We start from the raw sequence: 26,391 nt of genomic DNA on the forward strand, positions 1-26,391 counted from the left end.
TAGGAGCCTAAAAGCACATACATTTATCATCTCTTCCACAAGTCAGCTGTATCTTCTTCCCAGGACCTCACAAGTCTGGAGCTGGGGTCTCAGCTAAGCTCAGGATTCTCTGCCAAGCTCACAGGGCAGGATTTATTGCCATGAAGCTGCAGACCTCCTGGAATTTTACTCCTTCAAGGCCAGCAAGAGAAAGAGAGCGAGAGAAACATGCTGTCTTGGGTGGCGTAATATTTAAGAAAATCTTGTACATTTTACTTACCCCAGTAAGTGTTAACATTATTTCATGTTAAAATGTAATGTTGTATTTTTTAATGGAAATGTTTCAATATTTCCTACTGTTTACCTCCCTTTGCACATGAATCAATTTAAGTTTATGTGCTAGGAAGGAATAAGTTATAGGAAGGAATTTGTAACTCTCTTTGGTCCTAATGCTTGGCTCATGAATGTACAATATAAAACCAAGATAGATTGAGAGTTTCTTGAGGGTAGGAACCATGTCTCATTTGTCTTTGTATCTATCTCCAGGTGGATGTGTTGTAGGAATTTAATAAATGCTTCTCGAAAGTTGTGAGAAAAAAAAAAAAACTCAGGTTAGAAACAGCAGGTCCTTTTCTCCTGACTGGGGACGTATGAGAAGGTTGGGCCCTCCTCAAATCCCAGCTACTTCAGAAGGCCAGACTTCAGCCTGGAGACAGTCTGCCTGCCGCTCATCAAATGGCAAGAAACTCAAATCGATGTGCCAAAAATAATGTTAGAACCTTCTTCCCATCCTGACCCTTTCAGGCCATCTCCCAACTCCTTGCCTTCATGGACATACTGGCAAAGTGTACACTCCCTTGAACCATCACAGCTGACCTCCTCAGACGTTACCTCATGAACAGATGCTCCACCCAAGGGAAAGGACAGAATCAAGATGGCAGAACACAAACTTTGCAACTACAGCTGCCTTTTCTGGGGATCTGAGCCAATATGTACATGTGAGCTGCCCATTCTGTCCTAGAACCACCAGATCCTCTTAAAATTTCTTCTGGAAGAGGAATGGGATAATTGACAATGTTTCAGCCCCCAAACCCACAGTTTAGGTTGCCACTGACTCTGCTTCCTCATGTCAGAATATTCCTGGGAATTGTTGAGAAGTTCCAAGCAAAATCACCATCTCAGGGACTTCTTTGAAATGACAGAGTGCAAAGGTCATTCTACCTGGGAGAGTGTCTGAGTTTGAATCACCCTCCTGGGCGACAACAGGAAACTGGTTGTTTCCTCAGCCATGTGGATGGTGTAGGGGATGAGTAGAAGCTTTGCAAACAGACCAGATTCAAATTCTCACCAGCTATGTAGACTTTGCAAGTTACTTCACGTCCTTGAGACTCAGTTATCTTATATTAAAATAGTGAATAACACTCCTACATGGGACTGTTGAAATTACCAAACAAGCTGACATATTCAAAGCATCTAACACAGTGCCTGGCACAGGTTCAGGGCTCAATCACCTGCCTAAAAAGTTCAGACCCTCTTTATTTTGATTAAATATGCACAGATGCTATTACCTTAAACTATATATCTCTATATCTATCTATCTATCTATCTATCTATCTATCTATCTATCTATCTATCTACCTACCTACCTACCTACCTACCTGCATATCTATAGAGTTCTTCCAGCAGGACTGACTTACAATTAGGAGAAAAAGAAATGAGGATCACATAGAGCCTAAAAATCTATCAACATTGACAGCCTGAACCAAAAGTTGAAGCCTAATTTTCAAGTTGCCAAAGTACCCGGTGGCTTATTAACAAAGAGACAAGTGAAACTTTTGAATTTTTTTGATGACCTAGAAATAATCCATGATATTCTTTTTTCATGACTGTATGCCACCCACAATGCAAACATGATGAATGTATTGGACCAAACAAGCATCATCCTGGATGTGCCAGGAAAAATGTGCAGTTAAGGTCAGGAAACAGCTTGACACAATCACAAGTCTCTGCTATTCTTGTCTAATACAAAAGTTTTTCTATTTTATTATTTTTATTTGTATTGAGATAAGATTGACATACAACATTGTATAAGTTTTAAGTGCACAGCATGTTCACTTGATACATTTATATATTGCAATGCGATTATCATCAGAGCGTTAGTTAAAACTTCTATCTCATCACATAAGTATCACTTCTTTTTTGTGGTGAGAATATTTTAGATCTAGTTTCTTAGCAACTCCGAAGTATGCAGTACAGTATTGTTGACTTTAATCTCTATGCAGTGCCTAGGATCTCCAGAACATATTTATCATCTAGTTGTAAGTTTGTGAATCTATTGAATCTTATTTTCTGTCTTTGCCTCACGTGAAGGATGCTAGTAAACAGTGAATGCTTCAAAGGCATATAGAGAAGGAGAGGATCAACGACAAGACACAGACACTCCTACAGGGAGGATGACTGGTTCTGATAAGGTGAGGGAGCTGTCCTTTAGAAGTATGAAACTGGGGAGGTGGGATCAAGATGGTGGAGTAGGAGGACACTGAGCTCTCTTCCCTTCATGAAACTATCAAATCTACAATTACATATAAAAAAATCAACCCAAAGACTAGCAGAATGGCTCCTCTGTGACCAAGGGGACTCCCATAAGGCTATCAGTTGATTTTTTTAGCAGTTATTTGGAAGGCCAGAAGGAAGTGGCATGATATATTTAAAGTGCTGAAAGGAAAAAACCTACAAGCTAGGATACTCTATCAAGCAATGTTATGATTCAGAATTGAAGGAGAGATAAAGAGCTTCTCAGACAAGCAAAAGCTAAAAGAGTTTATCAATACTAAACCAACATTGCAAAAAGGGTCTTCTTCAGCAAAAAAAAATGAAAGACTACAACAAAAAATAAGATATTTTAGAAGGATTGAGAGTTCCTTGGTTACAGGAGAGGTCAGGTCCCCAAGAGAGTGTATTGTGATGGTATCCAGCATAATAGAGGCACAAATCCTTTGGGAGTCAAGAGCTCATCATTGACCTATTACTGAGTTATCATCCATTCATTCAACGAGTATTGACTGAGTACCCACCGTGTCCCAGGCCTTGGGAGATTGAGTGTCCAAACAGATGACAATCTCTCCCCTCCTATGATATTGGGGGGATCAGAACTGGAAGGTGCTGCATCTGATGAAGGTCTAGTAGAGCATCTGTGGACCATTTTTAAAAACTTGGGATGTGGGTAGAACTTGAGGCAGAGTCACAGTCCTTGGATAACACCTTTTCCTCCAGGGAGACAGAGCCAGCTCTCTGTGTGTTCTGCTCCCTGACAGATCTCAGCTGGGAGCTGCTGTGAGTAAACATTCATCTGCTGCTCTCACCAGATCATCGCCATCTGCTGTTGTACAGCATGAGGTTTCCTGGTGCAAAGGGTTTCTTGGGGTTCTGACTCATATATCATGAATTATCTGCTCAGCAGCATGGGATGCCAGGCACTGATAACATAAAAGTTGAAACATCTCAAGGACATGGCCCACATCACCTGACTGTGGCTCAACTCTGGGTGTCAGTAATCAGATCATGTTGTCCCAATATGCTAGACTGTTTAAAGTAGTGTCTCTAAGCCATTTAGGGGGTCCAGTTTTACATACCCAATGCTCTGCCTTCACAGTAAAATTGAGTTCTTTCCTCAACAGTCCTGGGGTAAGAATGGACAGCCCACCACGTACGGCCATGCACGCTATGCCCCATTAGCTCTGGGAGACACATTTTGCATCACAGTATATATGAAAATCATCTCCCACAGATACACAGTGTACGTGGCAGCCTGAGAATAGGGCTCCAAGACACATTTCTAGGCTGAAACACAAGACAGTGAGTGCTAAGATGTCAGAGTGCTTGGCCCCTGAAGCTAGATGATCATTTAGTTCCCAAATGAGGCCCTTGTGAACCCAGCCAGGTCCTGGGAAGATAGGATGGTGTGGTCCTGGAGGTGGACCTGTAGCACCAAGGTGAGGACTGGGTGTGGTAGGTGTGATGTCCAGCTCCCACCCGGGTTACCCCTCCACAGACTCGGAGGTGTTCTGGTGATGGGGTGCCTATGATCCCTTTGGAAAAAGAAGAGGCATCCAATTTCCAGAGGCTGGTAGGGATCCTCACGCTGGAAGAATGAATATAGATAAGAGCTGAGTAGTGAGATAAGATCCAAAAAGCCAAAGTAAGGGTTTAAATGAATCACCAAAGACAGGCATTAATGTGGGGACCGTGAGATCAAGAATCTGACAGCCAAGGAGATGACAGCAAGAGCCGTGGGGTGTGCTGAGACACACCCCCCACCCAGATTTTCTAACCAGTACACTGTTTGAAAGCATTCATCTTCACCACCAGCTCCATTTTTCAGATGAGGAAACTCAAGCTCAAATGCCAATGAACTTGCCAAGCGACGAAAGCCCTGGACCACATGCCAGGTGGTAGTGGATCGCTCCTTTCTCTTGTGCTCATTAAACAGTCAGTGGAATCTTACACTCCCTGGGGAAATGGGCTGCAGCCCTAAAACCAGCACCTTCAGAGAAAGCAGATGGTGTCTGTCAATTCCCTCAACTCTTCTCCAAAGCACCTATGGGATGTTTCACTTGTCTCGGTCACTGGCGGATAGGCTGTCCAGGCTTCTGGGGAATATCTGATTAATCTGAAGATATTTTGACCTACATCCCAAATAGTCTTTCCCTTAAGATTTTTATCACCCTCAGGTAAGTTTGAAAGTTTGCTAAGCTTGCAGAGTTCTTTTACTTTCTCAGCTGTGAGCGGGGATCTGAAAGACAGGCTTCAGTCTCACTGCAGACCTTCAGGCTCCTGCCCACGCCTTACACACAAGGTCTGTAGTCTGTGGTCACTGATGGGAAATTGGAAGACAGCAAGAGGGACAGAGGACAAGATCTGGTTCACAAGCTTTCCTGGGAAGATGGAGAGACGAGGGGAAGAGATGCTCATAATGGTTCCTCAGTAGCATGGGTATTTTATACGATCCTGAATTTTACAGCATTACTAACACAAAATTGAACACACCCTTCAAACTATAATGAGAATCCTAATGAGAACGAACTGATTTTTATTTGTACAAGCATTCCTCAGATGGAAAAATGACATTACGACTATGAAGTCCTTAGCACGTTGGTTGTTGGCAGTAAGTTCAAGGAGGTAGTTCTGAATATTTTTTTTTCATATTTCCATTCCACATCTTAGTTCCTGGGCTTTGAGAATCTCTGATCCCTGATCAGACCTCGGGGCTCTCTGGGCTTAGAAATATCAGCATATCTGCCTGTCGGGTTGAGAAGTGGGAGAGATGGAAGAATGGTTTTCGGTGTCTGAGAAAGTGTGGGTGTAAGGAACACAGCACATCCCCACCAGGGTACCACCACTCTGATTCAGAGGGCACCTGAAAAAGCCCAAAAGACGTTCCAGATGTTGTCCCAAGAGCCAGGATTTGCAGTCCCTTAGTTTGCTAAAGCAGCTACAACACTACTTGCTTTTCATCCTCATGTAAGCGCCCTCCAGTTTTGACCTTGAACTTTCCCCCTGGCTCTACCCTTCATTGCTTCTGTTATCTGTCAATTACCCCTTCCCAACTGCCATGGTCACCAAGATGTAAAACCTAAATCTTCCTCTCTAACATGCAGTCTAAAGGCATGCCAGGGACACCAACGGGCAGGATAGCAGCCATCCAGAACCGCATCCTCACTTCTATTGGCTTCAGCTCCTTACTTTCCTGGTCGCTCCAGGGACCGAGCCATCACCGGGAACAACTCCACCTGTGAAAATTCAAACTGCAGTCTTCAGCTCTCTGACCCACATCCTTCTATTCCTCGATGCTCCCCATAATCACTGTGTCTTGGTCATGCTTTCTCACCTGCCCAGTCCACTCCTCTTGGCTCTTCCCCTAAATAGCTCCTCAGCATCTTTGCTCCCCTGGCCTCCCACTGTGTACCGAGCCATCTGAAACCATCCCAGGATCTTTTCATAATCCACCTTCTCTTCCCACTGGGCGGTTGAGGGGCTGGAAACAATCCCACCCAGGCTCTCCATCTTCCACTGAATCTCGGGGTCAATCGCCGGCCTCTTCCCTTGTCCTTTTCCATTTCTTTTCCCTTCCCTCTTCTCTTCAGCAACTGACTTCACTGCTCCTCCCCCTTGGAACATCAGCTCCCATTTCATTCCATCAAGACAGTAGGTGATCTAGAGATATTATTGGCTCCATATTTCTGTTTCTCAGTTACAAACCCTTACAGCAATCTTTTAATGCTCTTCCAAAGATGGGCGTCTCTTTTCTTCCCTCTTCTCAATAATTATCCATTTATATTTCTTCTTAGTCCTATTTAATCCCATTTTGTGAAGGATCTTCTTATAATTATACCCTCTGTGGGCTTCAACCTCTTCATAGCGGATGGTAATTTCCCCTCACCCTGCAATTATCTCTCATCTAACTCCAAATCAAAACTGAAGTGCATTTTTGCATTTTTTCACTTAAGAAATACTGGGAGCCTACTAGGTGCCAACCACTATGGCAGGTACAAGAAAACTTACTGGAAAATGACGCAGACATGACCTCAACCCCCTGCATGCTGCTTAGGGTCTAGGGAATAAGACAGATGACATATAATGTGTACAAAATAATAAATCATGACAAATATTAAAAGAACTATAAGAGAGGCACACAGCTGCCATGCAAGCTTGTATCTGGGCAGAGCTCCTGCGCTAAGGGGCAGGGAGGTTTCTCTCTGAAAGGGTAGGTTTGAGTGGACGAGGGTCAGGAGTGGGTGTCAGCCTACCCACCACATAGCTGGTCATTTCTTCATATTGGCACCGCCTCTATCTGACCCCCAGTTGCCCATATATTTCTTCTTGTTTGGGCCACTTTTTCAAGACAGTCTTATCCTACATCCCTGGAGTCTACATCCTTGGCTCCCTTTGGCCCTCAGTCCACAGTCATGTGGTTTCTGTTTCAGCTCTGCCTTCCGATCTGCTCTCACCATCCATCATCTCCTGGCTCCAGATACACAGGACACTTCCCAATCTGTGTCAAATGGAAAGTTATTAAGTTTCCCCCCAAATGAGAGTCTTATGCACATTCCCCTCAGTAACTGTGTACCTGGCGAGGGTAAACAGGCTTAACATCTCTTAGTCACGTGAAATTAGGAATGGAATGTGGGCTATGACCACAAGCATAAGAGATTTTTTAGATCAAAAGAGAATAATAAGTTGAATAGTACTTAATTTTAAAGCCTCAGAGGACTAGATTAATGCCTAGAAAAATACAAGTCATCAATATTGACTCGAAAAGAAACAAAAACTTGAATTAAAAAAAATGAAATCATCAAAGACTTGCGTTTAATGGCTTTGCACATTTTTTTCCCCAAAGCTCAAGTCTAGCCCCCATGTGACAGATTATAGAACCAAGGTCCCCTCCATCCTGTGGGGAAACCACCAGCTCTATGTGGCTGTCGCAGGCTCGAAATGGGGCTTGTCTGAACTGAGATGATTCATATATGTAAGTACACGCAGGTGCCAAAGATTTACGATGAAAAAAAGAATGTAAAATATCTCAATAATTTTATACTGATTTCATGCTGAAATAGTAATAGTCTTTTGGGGGGGGATTAAATTGATGATTAAAATTAACTTTACCCTTTCCTTTTTTTTTTTTTTTTTTTTTTTTTTTTTTTTTTTTTACTGAAGTACAGTTCCTTTCCTTTTTTAAATGTGGCTGCTGGAGAATTTAAAATTGCATACCTGGTTTGTGTTATATTTTTATTGGACGAGGCTGGTCTAGTAGCCGAAAGGGCACAGGACAAATCACTGTGAACATAAAAGCAACATTGAAAACAGGTTTTAGTGACACCTGATGTGTACTGTGACTTTACTGTGTACCAGGACCGCGTGAAATATTTTACATAAATGATCTCATCTCTGGTCTCAGAACAACCCCACGGGGCAGGTGAACAGTGTATCTTTTAAAAGCATTACAGTGACTTTCCCCAGGTGCGTGCCAGAGCACGTGCTCTCCACCTTGATACGGTCCAGCCTTCATCTGCCAGAAGAGGAAGGAAGGAACTTCTCTAAAGGAAAGGTGTGCAGCATCCTTCTTTTTAAGACACGAGATTTTGTAAGCTCTCTGCTGCTGAACTTCAAGCCAGTTTTGTCACGTTCTGGGGTCAGTTCCTGGCCGTGGCGATGGAAGAGGCCGGGTACCGCATCCCCAGCTCTTCGGAACATAACCCATGACACACAGCCCAGTCTTGAAGGCTGGAGAGAGATGCCGGCAGGCCCACACTCGGGCTGCTGGGGTTTGACCATTTGGATTTTATTTGCATTTCCTCTGTCCTCCTAGACAGGAACAGGCCTTTTCAAATGGGCTTAGCTCTCCAAATCCACTCAAAATGTCACAAAATTAAATGAATGGTTTCTTAGACACCATGGGGAGTAGAAACCCAATAGCAAAACACTAATGGTTTCCTTTGCAGGAAGCCCCTTTGAGGATAAAAGAATTCATCTAAGAGTCAGACCCCTTCCTGGCTGGTGTGTCCGTCTGTCAGATGACAAGCCGTGGGGAGTCAATAGCACCCTCACCCTACTCCATCTGTGATCCGAGAACAAGAGAAGAGCCGGCCAGAGGGAAGCAAATCCCCATCCTGTGATTTCAATTATAGGGAGGTGAAAAATTATTTGATATCTGAGCTTGCTAAAGGCCCCCCTTACTTCTGCTCCAAAGATCTTTCCTGCTAAACTGAACAAAAGAGGAGAAAGGAGTTCCGATGCATATTGAGGGGCAGGGGTGGTGGAAAGAAAGCCAGCGCAGCAGGGAGAGAGTTGATGACAATGCAGACAAAAGAAAGAACTTCTTAAGATTCTTTCTAAGAAATGGAATTTGCACTGCACTGGTTCTTTTATTAGAGCATCTCTTGTCCTCTCCCCGGGTCTGTATCTCCCACACCAAGAAGGAGATTTGGGCTTTGGTATCCACGTTGATAGCACAGATTTGGTGGTTACTCTGAAAGATAACGTAACATCACTTGAGCCTCCGTGTCTGGGCAGTGCCGGCTGACTTGTGCCCGTCCCGGCGGGGACCCAGCTCAGCCCCTGGCAGGCATCCACCTAGGTTTTCCTGGGAACAAAATCTGGCAGGGTTTCTGGCTCTTTCTTACACCTCAATGAAAAGACAGGCCTCTGTTAATTGCAGCCCTTGCTGAGAGACTTCTCACGGGGTGGAGGCAGCAGGTATCTTACCCTGAGTAGGGGTCCCACGGACCAGCATTCACACCTGCCCTGACTCCCCGGTGTGTGACGGTGCCCAGATTAACTCAGCCCTCTGCGCCACAGTTTCCTCATCTGGCAGATGAAGGAAAGCAAAATTTACCTAATAGGGTTGCGTGAGGCTAACGTACCTAAAAATTACTTGCATTACAGTAAATGCTTAGTACTCCTCTGTGTAAAGAAAGAATTCTCATAAGTTAGGCTTTTTGAAGTTAAAACTCCTTGTTCTATATGAGCTCAAGTTACATCATCCAATAACGGTGAAATAAATCTGCTTCCATGCCCTGCTGCTGGTTGGGTGCTGTCAGCCTTTTCTCTCTCTTTTTTTCTTTTTTTCGGTATTAAACTTGAGGATTTTTTTTTCTCCTATCCTCATAGACCTTTTTATTTATTTATTTATTTTTTCATTGAAGTACAGTCAAAGCCTTTTCTCTTAATTGCATCTCCAAGCCCTGTGCATAATCACTAAAAATATTACATCACCTTCCAGTGATCAAGAAAAATAACCTCAGGGTATGTGGTGGCTGAGAAGGATCATGTCATTTTCACATTACTGCTGTCCAGTGTAGTTACCACAAACATGCTGCAGGACACAGCTGTGTAACTACAAGGATAAACATTACACAACTGGAAATGATACTACTTTAATGGAGGAACACGTGAGGGAGAATTAGCCATATAAAATTTCTGGTGTGTTTGCTCTAAAAATTAAGTCACACTACCTTAGAGGCACACGTTCTCAATTTGGTCTCTTCATCTAGACTGTAAACTTGCCAAAGGCAAGAACTCCTTCCAACATCTGTGTGTTTCCTTCAGCATCTGCCACTTTGCTTAGCAAACTGGGGTTGCCTAAATTAACATTTGTTACTTGATTGAGTGACTGATTGATTGATTACAAGCAACAACAACTTAAAAAAATTTTTCTTTTAATTGAAGTATAGTCAGTTACCATGTGTTGGTTTCTGGTGTGCAGCACAACATCCCAGTCATGCATATACATACATATATTCGTACAACTTTTTGTCTTGAGGCTGCAGAGGCTGAAATAAAGGGGGCATGGTTCTCCCTACACCCTCCTGTTAAGACTCTGGGTGCCATCTTTGTGCCACAGTCCTGCCAAAGGGTCCCTTTGCTCAGCATCTAAGGAGGCCAGTTGGGAGCTGGGGACTGGAAACCATGCACCTCAGTCTGAACCTCTTGGCAAGTACGGACTCATCTCCCTGCCTTATTTCTCTCCCAGTGTGTGTGGACACCTCACGTCAAGACTGCTGAGCAAAGCTCAGACTCATGTGTAGTACACTGAGTACACAGTGTAGTACACAGAAACCTGGGGCCGTTAGTGGGGACTGGTGTCAGGAATTTCCAGAAACATCAAGGAAGTTAGTTCCCAGATCTGGGTTGCTGTGATGAGCAGGGAGCAGAGGCAAATTTGGGGTGTCAGGAATATGGGTTCGGTTGTAGGGCAACTCAATATTAAAGTGTTAATGGAGCCACTCGGGCTGTAGTAACAACCTCTACTGAACTGACTCAATTATTGAAGCAAAGCTCTCTAGAAACTACAAGGGACAAAGATGGGGAGGAAGAGAGCACAGAGGACTTACAGACATTGTCAAGAATTCACCTAGAATAGCGCACAGGCAACTCAAACTCTAATTGGCTCAGGTCCTCTTACTTCCCTCTTTCCTTCCTGACCAAACGTAGGACCCCCTTGAGTACCCTTGGCAGGAAATGGCACCTTCATCTGCCTGCTCTTCCCCAAAGCCGACCTGGTCTGGCTGGACTCCCAAGCCCTTGATCCCTAAATGCTCTTTCTAAATGCAGATCTGATCTCCCCCTCCCACCCTCTGCTTGAAGCACGTCCTGTACCCCACTCCCTAACTGCTTAAAGCAGAGGCTCCCATACATTTTGGACCTGTGACCCCAAACGCACATATCAAGAAGTTTTCAACACATCATTTACTCAATGCTACCTGTAATACACTATTTTCTATTTTATTTTATGTCACTTAAAATATCCTAGCTGTGGGGGGTGGGTATAGCTTAGTGGTAGAGCACATACTTAGCATGCATGAGGTCATAGGTTTGATCCCCAGTCCCTCCATAAATAAAAAGTAAAATCATAAAAGACCTAATTACACTCCCCCTGCCAAAACAAAAACAAAAAAACTCCACAGTCTATCAGTGCACATCAGCCTGGCTTCCAACTGCCAGTCCCTGCCTGTCGGTACCTAAGTGCTCCCTCTGGCTGCCAGAGGGCATGCTGCCCTCCTCGGATGTAGGCTGGACTGCCAGAGGGTCCACCTCCCCTCACTCAGCAGCCCTCCACAATGACTGAGAGGAGGTGATGATGTAGCAATGCCTTGACTCCCGCCCTCAGGTGGTGTAACTCTGAATCACATAATCCACACTGGCTTCCAGACTTCCCCGGTGGGATGGAGATTGAGGCTGCCTGGGGTCACCTGCACTCAAATCCTTGATGTTGATTCTGCTTCTGCAGCTCAGCACAGAGTCCACCTTCTCAGTTGAGGAAAGCCACATGGCCAGAAGACACATGGTGAGGACAAGGTGGAGGGCCTGGTTGTCTGTCACAGACCCTCCAGATTGTGTAAAAAACATGAGAATGCTCAGAGTGAGCCAGGCAGTGGAGTAGGAGGCTCCCAGTCTTCCCTCTCCCTGGGCAGCTGGCATGGAGACATACCCCATTACCTTCTGGAAGATGCCAGGTCATGGAAGTCCTCCAAAAGTCATCATAGTCCCACATGCTCGTCTTTGTCCTGTTTCTAGTTCCTCACCAAGTGGAGGAGAATCCCATGGAAGCTGTCTCCCTGGCAGGGACGTACAGACAAAAATCACGACCAGTGCAACAGACATGAGAAAAACTCAGCAGCCCAAAGGGCCAAAGACCAGTTCACTTCAGGGCTGGAAAGGACAGAAAGGTCCCAGCCGGGCTGCCCAAAGGGAAGTTCTTACACACAGGATCAGCACGGAGCCGTGAGCCCGTGAGTCCTAGGTGTACACGCTTGGATGACAGAGTGTCTGGATGGCTTTCCGGCTCTCAAGGAACAGTCGCTGTCCTGGCACTGAGAGAGCTGCTTGGGGGTGTGGAGATACCAGAGATCTTCAGTGTTGGTAGGATGGCCAGGGCCCAAACCCTGCCCAGAACTAACCCCGGGCTTCAGAATTGACCTAAAATGGGCAGAAACTCCCAGGAGTTATTTTTCACATCCACTTGTCACTTTTTGGTGCTCATCTTACATGACTTTTCAACAGGCCTGGTTGTGCACTTCCTTCCTTTAAAAATTGACTACTTTTGCATTTTTATTGAAGTATAGTCAGTTACAAGGTGTCAATTTCTGGCACACAGCATAATGTCCAAATCATGCATATATATACCTATATTCATTTTCATTTTCTTTTTAATTAAATGTTATTATAAGATATTGAATATAGTTCCCTTGCTGTACAGAAGAAATTTGCTTTCCATCTGTTTTTATATATAGTGGTTAACATTTGTAAATCTCAAACTGCCAAATTTAGCCCTTCCCACTCCCCTTTCCTCTGATATCTATGATTGTTTACTATGTCTGCGAGTCAGTTTCTGTTTTGTAGATGAGTTCATAGTGTTCTCTGCTTTTCTTTTTCTTTAGATTCTACATATGAATGATACCATATGGCACTTTTCTTTCTCATTCTGCTTTACTTCACTTAGAATGACGATCTCCAGGTCCATCTGTGTTGCTGCAAATGGCATTATTTTATTCTTTTCTATCACTGAGTAGTATTCCATTGTATAAATATACCACAACTTCTCTACCCAGAAAAACTGACTTCTTTTTGAACTCTCTCCTCTGCTTCACCCCTTTGGCCAAAGTTTTTCAGTCAACATTTTGGAGGGGGGAGTGGGGATGGAAGAGTTAAAGCCCCCCCTAGCTTCTTAAGCATATGAGGATTTTTCTTCATGCAAATGATATGTTTGTAGCATGCTTGATGTTTTTATATTTCAGACCTCCTCATTGTAAGATATACATAATCCTAATTCCACAGTGTGTTCCAGTCAACTAATTTATACATTTTCTTTTTCATAAAGTCATGAATTAAGCAATTCCTGATATATTGTGATATATCGATCCTTGCATGGAGTGGCTTTATTACCAAGTCCAAACCCATCCTGCTCACTGCATGACAGGCCAATAAATTGAGAGATGAGGTGTTGGGGCAAGGAATAGTGACTTTATTTCAAAAGCCAAGAGACCAAAAAGGCGGCAGACTAGGGTCCTGGAAAATCATCTTCTCCAAATAAGAATTCAGGCTCCTTTTATACTAAAAAGGGGAGGGGGTGTGGTTGGTTGTTGCAAACTTCTTGGTGTAGGAATTCTTTGTTCTTGGAATCCTTTGTTCTTGCAATTGTCCATGTAGGTTAGATCGTGCTGTACCTGTAAACCTCCAACAAAACAAATGTTATTTTCTATTCTGCAACTTATTATCTTTTTATGAATGGAAAAGTGTTAATATCCTTAAAGGTCAGAGCCTTGAGAATAGGCTCTCCTGTATATTTCAGGCTAAAGGCAACATTCTTTTACAAAAGATGCAGAAGCAGCATGACTAAGCCTAAGAAACAGCACAAGGTTAAAGCCAAAGGAACTGATCTAATACGGAGTCGGATTTGTTCTTTTCTGTTACAGCTTCTCCCTGCTTCTGGGTCCCAGATTCTGCTGCCTGGCTGGACCAGACCAGGTGGTCACTAAACCTGAAGAAGGGTCTCCACGCAGCTCACTGTGTTTGTAACTCAAGTCACCTCCTCCCAACAACTATTCTGCTGGTCATTTTGCTGGTACAGAGTTAGAAGCTTTCATCCCCACTGGGGGAAATATACAAAACAATGTAGATGTTATTAGTACAGACATCCAAAAAAGAGCAACTGGGATGTGGACTTTTCTAGGCCATTTGGCAAGTGCTATCGTGATGGAGGAGGGAAGGCTGGAAAAGGCAGTGCTGTACCGGCACCCTGCCAGGGGTGAGTCCCCAGATCATGCAGAGGGAGAGAATTTCAAAGAGTAGGCCAATTGGTTGATGTCCCCTGGAGATCTTTTATCATTTTTTCTATCTCATCGGCTCTTATAACCAACGAATACTCCTTCCTGAACTTATGATACTGGATAGCCATCTATCTTCCAGTGAGAAGGTTTAAACTGGAGTTGTGTCTGTTTAAAATCACAGGGACAAGCCTTAATTCATTTCTTTAACTCCACCTGAAAGAGAAGTTCTCTATTACCTCAAAGACATTAAGTCCCTGGGTTGATGGTGACTTTGACAGATGTGTGACAGGTCAGTGCCCATGACTGAGAGACGTGTCAGTAGCCCCTTCATCCTCATTCATTTCATCATTTTAGAACCCAAATCAGGAGTGCGGGAGGCACTGCCTGATTCCTCTTTCTATTTCTCAAAACGATCTCAGGGCATAGTTTTCGGAGAATGGTAAGGGGATGTTATTCAAGCTTGTCTCCTGGGACAGCAATCTTGTTCTTTGATGGCTTCTGAGATGAAGGCAGTTGTGTGCCTTTCTGATGGATTGCATTTAGAGCATCCACAAGCAGACAAATCAGGTAAGTCTGGGGACCACTGGAACTGGGGGTCTTATTTTTATTTTTATCAAACTCTGGAAGATAAACTAGCATATTAATTTAAGAATCACTTAATTCTTAAAATAGTCACAAATTATGTAATTCTAGACTAGGCAGGCTGATACCCTCCACTGCCTAATTGCCTAAATAAAAGGAGGTAAATTCCCTTTTCAAGTTATTATTTTAGGGCAAAAAGTTCCAATTGGATTCACAACTTTTTGCAAAGCTTAGAGTAACTTTCTGCATTTTCATCCATAAACATCCTGAAGGCACTCACCCATTTTCCAACTGCTTGTGGCAAACCAATTGGAACTGCGAATTCTGTGCACAGGTGCAGTTTAAAACCAGTTTTCACTGGGATCTAGGTGGTATATAATTCTACCTTCTATGCAAAGTGCATGAATTAAAATAGACATGTGTCCACATCTGTACACAATCTTGCAAACACTTTGGTGACAATGTAATCATTAACTGTGTGCCTCAAATCCTCCACTGTAAAATTCCTTAAGAACTTCTGGTAGGCTTGCCTCTTCCCCTGCGAAATATATAGAGGTTATTGTTTAAATTGGGATTAATATTCATTTATTGCCATATCTAAAGAGTGATTCCATTGATTGTTGCTTGTTTAGAATCTCCAGAGTTTCAAAGATATATATACGCCACAATGTTCATAGCAGCATAATTTACAATAGCCAAGATATGGAAGCAACCTAAGTGTTCCTGACAGATGAATGGATAAAGAAGATGTGATACACACACACACACACACACACACACACACACACACACACACAGTGGAACATTACTGAGCCATAAAAATAATGAAATCTTGCCATTTTCAAAGACATGGATAGACTTTATGCTAAGACGTGGATCTTATGCTAAGTAAAATAAGTCAAACAGAAAAAGGAATACACTATATGTTTTCACTTATATATGAAATCTATAAAACAAAACAAATGAACAATATAACAAAACTGAAGCAAGCTCACAGATAAAACAAACTAGTGGTTGCCAGAGGGAATGGGGGTGAGGAGATGTTGAAATAGGTAAAGGGAATTAAGAGGTACAAATTACCAGTTATAGAATAAATAAATCACAGGGATGTAATGTGCAGCATAGGGAATATAGTTAATAATATTGTAATAACTTTGTATGGTGGGTAACGTATAAAAGTATTGAAGCACTATGTTGTACACCTGAAATTAATATTGTAAGTGAACCATACCTCAGTGTTAAAAAAAAAAAAAGATAACAAAACAAATCTCTAAAGAAACTGTAGCAACTGTAAAATAAGTTTTACTGAAAAATTAAAATGAAAAATTATCTCTTAATAGTGAAAATGATTTAAGGATCAAGCACTGTACACCTAATTTTGACATGCATTTAGAAATAAGTAGATGAAGATATATGCAGAAAGTGACCTTATTACCTTTGAATACCAGGAAAAGACCACTGAGATCATCAACATTAGGAAAAATAGGATTGAAATATTCAGGTTCTGATTCCATGGTAGGAGATCCTAGGATTTAAGTAGAAGTCACTTAATACTTTAGAGTGTAATGTTACTCTAAAAAACAATTATAAATAATCCAGATAAGAAAGGAAAAAGACTCTGAAAAAAATTATAATACATAAGGAAATTTCCCATGAGCTCAGATTTTTAGGTAATATGTTGTAATGATGGGTTTACCTCATAGAAAGTATTCAAATATGGCTTTAATGTTCTTTGAGGTCTGGGGCTGATGTTATGACTTTGCAATTATATACTTTCATAATTGTAGTTTCAAGCTGAAACAATGTCCAGGGTTTCAAAATCTCTCTTGTCTTAAATGCTAATCCTGACCAAATTTCCTTGTCTTAGAGCATTCCCCCAAACCATTCACTGACTCCTCATTCAATCCGCACTGGATAAAAACTCAGCTCCTATGAAATAAAAACCTTGGAAACCTGGCTGACCTGTCAGCCAGCCAAGCTAATGTTAGAAGTTTGAATTTTAAACAATAGGGAAATGGAAATTGCTTCTATGATGCATTCGTACTGGGAGCATCTATTTTCACAATACAAGGTGGTGCCATGCCTTTGTGGCAGAGAACTGCACTTATGGATAGATCCATGTATTTTATTGCCATGATGGGTTTCACCAGGATTCTTTGGCTCATTCCATCACCCCAGATTTCTAAAGAGTACCTTTATCTCACTAATGTAACTTTTATACATACAAATATACAAATTTTTGTATATCTAAAAAATTGATCCTTAGCTCTAAATCCCTCTCATTCTCCTATCTTTGTGATCACAGCCGGATGCTGGGTAAGATTTGAAGACTCTTTTTTGCCTGAACTTAAAGTAGTTAGACACAATAACCAAAATATGGAAACAACCTAAATGTTCATCAGTGATGAATGGATAAAGAAAATGTGATATATGCATGCGAATTATATATAAATATATATGAATATAATTCAACCTAAACAAAAAGAAGGAATTCCTGCCATTTATAACAACGTGGATGAAACTGGAGGACATTATGCTGGGTGAAATAAGCCAGACACAGTTAGACAAGTACTGTATGATCTCACTTATATGTAGAATCTAAAGTAGTCAAACGTATGACAGCAGAGAGTTGAATGGTGGTTACCGGGGGCTGGGGAGAGGGTGAAACGGGGAGGTGATGGTCAAAGGGTGAAAAGTCTTCTGCAAGATGAATAAATTCCAGAGATTTACAGCATAGTGCCTATAGTTAACAGTACTATATTGTATACTTAAAATTTTCCAAGAGGGTAGGTCTTATGTTAAGTGTTCTTGCCCCATACACATAATACATAATACAAGTAATAATAATAATAATAATAATAATAATAATAATAATAATAATAATAATAATAATAATAATAATAAGGGTGAGAGAAGGCTCTGGGATGTTACGGGCATTTCTATGTGATGGATTCACAGGTACAAGCTTATCCTCAAACTCATCAAGTTGTATATGTTAAATATGTACAGATTTTTACATGTCAACATACCTCAATAAATGGTTTTAAAAAACAGAAATAGTTGGAGCATTCTGCTTAGCTCTTGCCCCTTTGCTTGTAGCCTGATTGTAGCCTTCAAGGTTAATCAGTAAACGGCATGAAAAAATGAACTCAAGGGGAGATATTTCCCCCACAGCCTAGAGCAGAGTTGCCCTATGACGTCTTCTGTTTCCCCTAAGCCCATCCCCAAATGACCTTCTAAGCTTGGGGAAGAGAGGGTCAGGGCAGAGATGTTCCTCCTCTTGAAGAGAGAGAAAGACAACACTTACCATCACAACAGCCCCATGGGAGGGGAAATGGAGACTCAATCCAAAGAGAAAAATGATCAAAAGACTTTCAAACTGGGCTCCTGGCGGTGTATAGATTTATTATTATATGTCCAGAAATTTCTCATGGAAGTTTTTTCCTTAATCTTATATCATCTATGACCTAAAGTAAATCAGTATATACTCTGAGTGTCCTTGCGAATCATTTTGCAACTGAGTATGCCACTTGACTTCAGTGCCTGCATTTCTGCTAATGTGTGTGCAAAATCTACTGATAGAAAGTCATCACTTAAGTGACATCATTTAAAGGCAACACAATTGTTTTTAAAGAGTGTCTTGCTTAACCGCAGGAGCACAAGGGAGCCACAACCTGTTCAGTGTGAGAAACATCACAATAGTCCCTTTTCCCTAGTCTGGCTTTTTTGCAGTCTTCCTATTCCTAATCTAGAAAATCTATCCTCTGGGTCTACTGGCCTCATTGTGACCTTGGAGCCCAGGTTTTCCTTGATTCGTATCAGGGTCCCTCTATTTTTTTTCAGGGGCTCTCTTTCTTGATGGTATTGATCAGAAATAGGAATGAGTTGAGGAGGGCAATAAAGAAAGGCTGCGGTTTCTACTAGAGTTTAGAATGTCTAGCCAATTAATGGTTTAGCCCAAGATCTTAACAAATAAAACAGTATTACTTGAGAATACATGTGGACTATTGCAGACGGATCTAATGTCAACTTGAAACTGATTTCAAAGCACCAGGTTTTCTACTTTACGTGGACAAAAGAAGCCTATGTTGTTGAAAGCCAAGAAACAAAAATGGGTGCTGTCTTGTTAATGGACCAAGAGTGATCAGCAAGGTAGTGGCCACTTGCATCTTGCTCCTAAGACCCCCTCAGTATTCAATCAAGTACGCATGTGCTGACATCTCTTTACTAAATGTAATGACACAATGAATTTCATTTTCTTGCCTCACTAAAATATTCACATCAAAATATCGACCTAAGGGTAAAGAAGGAAAAACAAAGCTAATCTATCAATTGACCAACTCAAGAAAAATGACTTTGATATGCCACTGCCTCCCAAAATTGTCCCTTAAAAACAAGTCCAATCGCATGCAAAAGTGTCTACGTTTAAGGATGCACTCAAAGTGTGTCCAAGGACCTACACCATCTACAACATCTGGGAACTTGTTAGCAATGCAAATTCTCCGACCCTTCTGAGACATCCTAAATCAGAAGCTCAGAGGGTGAGTCTAGCTCTCCACGCCCCAGTTCGAGAAGCAGTGTTCTCCACGAGGACAGTTGATACACGTGAACTAGTTGATAGAAGTTGCATATAACGGAGACATAACTCACATGGTCATAATTCAGAATTTTAACTCAATGCATCAAGCAACCAGTGAAAGTCCCTGCTCCTTCTTTGCTGCTCCCTCTCTCCTCTCTGTTTGTCCACAGGAGGGATTTTTACAATGGCTTTGTTTCCCCAGAGTTTAGAAGTTTTAGAAGTCAAATTGAGGGCTGAAATGGAACAATCTTATGATTTCCTAGACTGCTCAGCAGAATACATGACACATGGTTAGATTTTCCATGAATATTAATTGTATGAATTAAAATCTACCTCTCTAAAAAGAAATGGCAGGCCTACTAAGCAATAAACCATTTTGGAAAAAGTGAATCCTGGCCATGTTAGTTCTAAGAATTCTTACAAATTGTCATCTTTTCAGGGGCTATTAGACTCTGAACTTTAAAACATAAATAGATGAAAAATGTCAAAAGGAATCCATGTAAATCTTCAAGGCTTCCCCCACAACCTCGCTGTATATGTGCTACTAAACATTTTCAGTTTTCTTTCTAGTGCCACTGATGGGTCTAGACTGGCTTAGAATTCACATTGGAATTGTAACAGTCTTGGCCAGATGTAGACACTGTTCCTGATCCAGATTCTCTGGTTCCTGGTACAAGTTCTGTGTACACTCTCCTAGCTGCTATGTGCTTTGATGACAACAGCTCACATCAGTGACCTGAAGTAATGACCTTAAAACACCAGATCTGCTGTCTCTGTAGCTAGAAGTGTCTGGGCATTCATGGTGCCAGCGACTGACAGATGAGGAAACACAAAAGCCCTCCACACTCAGGGCAGGACTTCTCCCGAGTACAATTTAGGGAATTCCACTGTGGAAGCATGCTAACAATCAGGCTGCAACTGCACCCTGGCTTGGCACCATTCCATTTCCTGTCCTGCTTCACCCACTTCCTCACTAGTCCCTCCTGGAAGCATGTCCTTAATAACTCAGCATCGTTGACTTCTGGTTGACTTCTGGGAAACACAGCCTAAGATAACCAGTACGCCAAATCCAACGAGCTAGAGACATGGAAGAAACTTCAAGTGGTGTGTTGTACACCAACATCAGATATGCCTTTGTCATCAAGACTTTCCTTTCCACGCTATAGTTACTTTTCTACATACATAAAATTGCTAATGTTCTCTGATATTCCTGCTGGCATCTCCCTGTAGCTACAATTCTTCCCTGAAATGGGCAATGTTCCCAGAATCAACCTGTTTACTTTGGACCATTACCTGGAAATTTGAAACATCATTGTGTACTATATCATAAATGTTACAGGGGCAACAGATATCTTTTATTGCACAAGTATAATTGGAAAAAAATTCTTTAAGTTTAGTATTAATCTTAGTATGTGGGGGAAATTGGTAACTAAGCAAAACATTATACTAAATCTTCAGGTTTCTTCATATTTAGAATGTTTTCTTCAAATTAATCAAAATCATAAATATATATGACCTAAAGAAAGTCGACTATAGTTAATTTTAACACTGGAACAGCTAATAACCAAGAAAAAATGCTAATAAAAATTAAACAAAGTGGCATTTGTCCTTCAAACAATTGATAAAGATGAGCATGGTCCTGACATATTATGAATACTCAGACAATAATTTGAAATAGAAGAAATTTGGGTCCTCCTGCATTTCTCCATCATCTTTAGAATCAGAATCAGGTTTTTCTGCTTTATCAAAGACTGAAGATTGTAGGTTCATGCAATGATTCTGTACCCTGCAGTGTTCTTTAAGCAACCAAGAAGCTCAGGGAGTGTTGGTGATTCTGCAGAAACTACAAACCTCATGTTTAGGGCAATCATCCATTCCTAACAGAACTGAAAGAAAGAAACCAACATTTCTGTAGGAGTGTCAGCCACATGCTAGATACTTTCACATGTCCTGTTTCATTAATTAAGCCCTCACATAACTTTGAGTGGGAGCTCTGAGCAGTCGCATTTGAGCTGATGTCTGAGAAGAGGTTCCATAAAGACAAGTTCATGCTTTGGTTCTATGTACTTAGGATAGTATGTGTCATCATAAATTCTAGCCTTATTATTTCATTTTTATTCTAACCTGAGAGAGTGAGAACCCACACTGACCAAAGGTGCTCAGGTGAGAGGGTAACCCAAAACCTTATCATCCTGAAAAAGTATACGCTCTCTAAACCGCTGCCACTCACTTCACAGGTGATGTTCGCATCTGCATCATGGGTCCTCTGGGTAGGATAAATGGGCTTTGAGCTGGGGTTGCTTCTCAAGGGTGATGCAACGAATGACTATTTCCCTTGAAAAAAGGCAAATGAAAGCATATAATTCCCCAAGATAATAGCACTTGGTCATTCAACAAATATTTACTGGGTTCTTACTGCATGCCAAGAAATGTTTTATGAGCTAAGGATAAAGCAATGAGAAAAACAGGTGAAAAATCCTACTCTCATATTGAAAGCACAAATCTATGAACGAAAATTATTGAATGAAGTTGGACTTCATTAAAATTTAAAACTTCTGCTCTGTGAAAGACATTGCTAAGAGAATGAAAAGAAAAGCCACAGATTGGCAGAAAAAAAAATTTGCAAAAGAAAATTTGTTAAAAGACTATTATCCAAAACACACAAAGAACTCTTAAAATTCAACAATAAAAAAACCCAACCCAACTGAAAAATGGACAAAAACTCTGAACTGGCATAGCACCAAAGAAGATATACAGATGGCAAACAAGTACATGAAAAGATGCTCCACATCATATGGCATCAGGGAAACCCAAATTAAAACAACAACAAGATGCCACTACACATCTACTAGAATGTACAAAATCCAAAAAACTGCCAACACCAAATGCTGGCGAGGATGTAGAGCAACAGGAGTTCTCACTCATGGCTGGTGGGAATGCAAAATGGTACGGCGACTTTGGAAGACAGTTTGGCAGTTTCTTACAAAACTAAACATACTCTTACCATATGATCCAACAACCTGCACTCCTTGGTATTTACCCAAATGAGTTGAAAACATATGTACACACACACACACACACACACACAAACACACAAATTCTGTACATGAATATTTATAGAAGCACTATTTATAATTGCCAAAACTTGGAAGCAACCAAGATGTCTTTCAATAGGTGAATAGATAAACAAACTGGTACATAAAAAGAAATGAGCTGTCAAGCTCATGAAAAGACATGGAGGAGACTTAATGCATATTACTAAGTGAAAGAATTCAGGCTGTAAAGGCCACATATTGTATGATTCCAAGTATATGCCCACCTACAAAAGACAAAACTATAAATAATGAAAAGATCAGTGGTTAGCAGGAGTTGGATTGGAGAAGAGGAGGAAAGTGAAGGAGGCAGAGAGAGAGGAAGAGAAGGAGTGAGGGAGGGAGAGGGTGCTGAACAGGTGGAACACAGAAGATGAGTGAAACTATTCTGTATGGTACTGTAATGGTTACACACCATGACGCTTTTGTCAAAACCCAAAGAATGTACAACACAAAGTGTGAACTCTAATGTAAACCTTAACCTTTAGTTAATAATAAGATATCGATAATGGCTCAGCTAATGCCACAAATGCCCCACACTAATGCAAGATGTTAATAATGGGAGAAATTGTGTAGAGGGAAGGAGGCGGATAAGGGAGGATGTGGGAACTCTCTATCTGCCACTCAGTATTTCTGTAAACCTAAAATTGCTCTAAAAAAATAAAGGCTATTAATTTTTTTTTTAAAATCCTACTCTCATGAAACTTAAAGTTCCAGGGGGCAAGGTGGAGGTAGAAGGTACAGGGAAAACTGAGTAAACAAAATAATGTAAGTAAGTGATATAATGTGGTAGTAGGTGATAAATGCTATGGAAAAAATAAGACATGGAAGAGGTAAAGGGAGTTCTGGGCTGGGGAGGAGCCATGCAATGTTAAACAAAGTGGACAAGGAAGAGCTCACTTGGAGGGCGATATTTGAACACATTGAAGTAAGGAAGTAAAACATAGGATATCTGGAAAAATAAAACTCTATGCATGCCTGATGTGATGGAAGACAAGCAAGTTGGTCCATGTGGCTGGAGCAGAGTGAATTAAAGGGAGTGAAAGTCAGAGAAGGGGGAAGGGAGGCAAGAAGCAAGATCTGCAAGATTTTGAGGCTGCTCTAATAAATAACCACGGTTTTGCTCCAAGTGAAGTGTGTAGCCATCAAGTTTTGAGTGAAGGAGCGACGTGGTCTGACTTTTAGCAGAACACACTGCCGCCGTGTTGAGAATAAGCATACAAGGTAAGAGGTGGATCCCAGTTAGGAGGCATCACAATGACCCAAGCAAGAGGTGATGAAGGCTTGGACTAGGTCACTGCTGCAGAGTGGAGGGAAGTGCTTCTCGTCCAGATACACTGGAGTGAGCATCCCAGAGTTACAGCACAGATCAGCTCCAAAACGGAGTCTCGGCTGGGACAGAGGAGTCTCCAAGTGGACCCAAACTCCCTCCCGAGAGTGACTTATTCCAGGAAAGGGACATGGGCCGTGGAGTCAGACAGATCTGGACGAGGTGCTGGTTCCTCTGCTGACCGGCTCAGTCATCGTGATAAATTTACCTCTCAAATTTTGGTTACCTTATCTAAAAACTGTGATGATATGTGCCTTCTAGAAATGATGAGGGTGGAGGGGGGGATAAGATAAAATGAATAATATCTAGTAGGCACTTAAGCAATGGCAGTTTTCTCTAATGGAAAGATTCCTCCTGCCAGTGCCCACTCCTGCCCCCAGGCCCCCGTGAAGCTGCAAGTCTAAACATAAATGTTACAAAGGGGTCAACAACAGGGACTCTGCCAGGCAAGGTTTACCTGGTCACTAGTACTGCAGAGTGCCCGTGTGACAATAACAGGGGTAAACTTAGCCCACGTTGTCCTCATGTTTCCAAAGAGCCTCCTCTCCAGCAAGTGCTTTCTCTTGAGGCATAGACATGGCACCCTAATGCCCTCACTCTCTGTGCCCATTCCATCCATGCGTCTTTCCAAAAGACTTCCTCATCACCCTCCTCCAATCTTGTTTTCCCTTATCCTTATCAGACAAGCCAGCATGGATTAATGTAATCAACCACAAGCAGAGAAGGTATATATTTATGACTGGCCATAATCATCTACGCAATGGATGTCTTGCTCAAAGTTCTGTCCTCTGAGATTATTTCCCTTCCCCAGTATCTGTGGACACTCCCGTCTGGCGCTATACTGTTGTAGCCATGCATCTTACTTCTAGTTGAAGCTGACATATTGTGTAGAATCATCTATCAACCAGGGCTGAGATGTTTCTTCCTCAGTCAACGGGTCAGTAGAGCTGAGAGAGATGGAGCAAGGTGGAGCTCCCTGCTTTCTCTTCCATTCTCCTAGCTCTTTCCTACCTCCATGTGTGGGCGCCACTTGTGGGTACCTTCAAGTTACCTAGAGCGTGGTAGCAGTCTGTACCACCTCATACCACAATTTCTAGAGCAAGATAGACCTTCTCTTCTTCCAAACAAGAGTCAACATTTCTGGCTTTCGTTCTGTTTGGTTCTATCCTGTTCTCTTGCTTCCTCCTGAACCAATCACTCTGACCGGGAGAAAGTCGCTCACTCACTGGCTTATTCTGGGTTCTAGAACAATCCCTGAACTGCTAACTGGCGTCATCTCAGTGAAGTTAGTGTGGCTCAGACTGGTCCAAGTCCACCCTGGGAACTGGCCGGTGGAATCAATCCTACCCAAAATTATGGTTGCTAAGCACCCAAAAGAAAATCAGAGTGCCATTAGGAAGGGGAAAGAGGAGACAGAGTGGTAGATGAGTAACCAAGAAACATGGACTATGGTGGTTTCCAGGGGCTTGGGGAGAGGGAGGGAGGGAGAAATGAATAGGTGGAGCACAAGGGATTTTTAGGGCAATGAAATTATTCTGTACGATACTATAGTGGTGGCTACATGTCATCATGCATTTGTCAAAACCCATAGAATGTACAACATCAAGAGTGAACCCTAATGTTTGACTTTGGTTGATAATAATGTGCCTATGTTGGTTCATTGGTTGTACCAAATATCCCACGCTGATGAGGGATGCTGAGGGTAGGGGAGTATATATGTGTGGGTGGGGAGGGCTATGTGCGAACTCTCTGTATTTTCTGCTCAGTTCTGCTGTGAACCTGAAACTGCTCTAAAAGAATAAAGTCTATTAAAAAAATAATAAAAAATAAATTGAAAAAATAAAACCCACTTTGTCTAATATTTTGTAAAAAGAAACATGGACTATTGCCACCACTGCCACGCCCATTATGTTCTGAGGGATGAGAGGAGAAAGTATGAGGTCTGAGAAGAAATCAAAGGGTTGAGAGAGAGAAAGAGAAAGAAAGGAGTAAAAGATTGTGCAGAACATCAGAAGTAGGGGAACTGAAGTGGGCAACCAAAGGGGAAACCAAGAACCACCACACCGTGTTCTCAATTTACCTCCCGAAATGGAGATGATAGGAACTAATGAAAACGTAAGAGATGGCTCCAAAAAATATTGTAGCAAAACTGGCTTCACAAACACTCATTGAAACCCTGCGAGTGTTGTTTGCTGTAAAGCAGAGGTCATTCCCCTTGCCCTCCGTGAAGCACCCGGTTACCCGTCTTGTCACTCTATTACAATTATTGGTACCATACTTGTTTGAAGGCTTGATTTTATTCAGTTTCAATGTGTATCTTTTTATGATGCCATGCATACTGGAATCTAACAGTTCCTCGTCCTCAAGCATTATCTCTCCAAGCCAGTGATTCTCGGCAAACATGCTTTTGCCTCCTTGGAAGACTTATGGCGACGTCTGGACGCACTTTGAATTGTCACAACTAAGGGAGCTACAGGTATCTAGTGGGTAGAGAACAGAGATGCT

This window comes from Camelus ferus, chromosome 7, assembly GCF_009834535.1.
Source record: "Camelus ferus isolate YT-003-E chromosome 7, BCGSAC_Cfer_1.0, whole genome shotgun sequence".
Classification (NCBI taxonomy): domain Eukaryota; kingdom Metazoa; phylum Chordata; class Mammalia; order Artiodactyla; family Camelidae; genus Camelus; species Camelus ferus.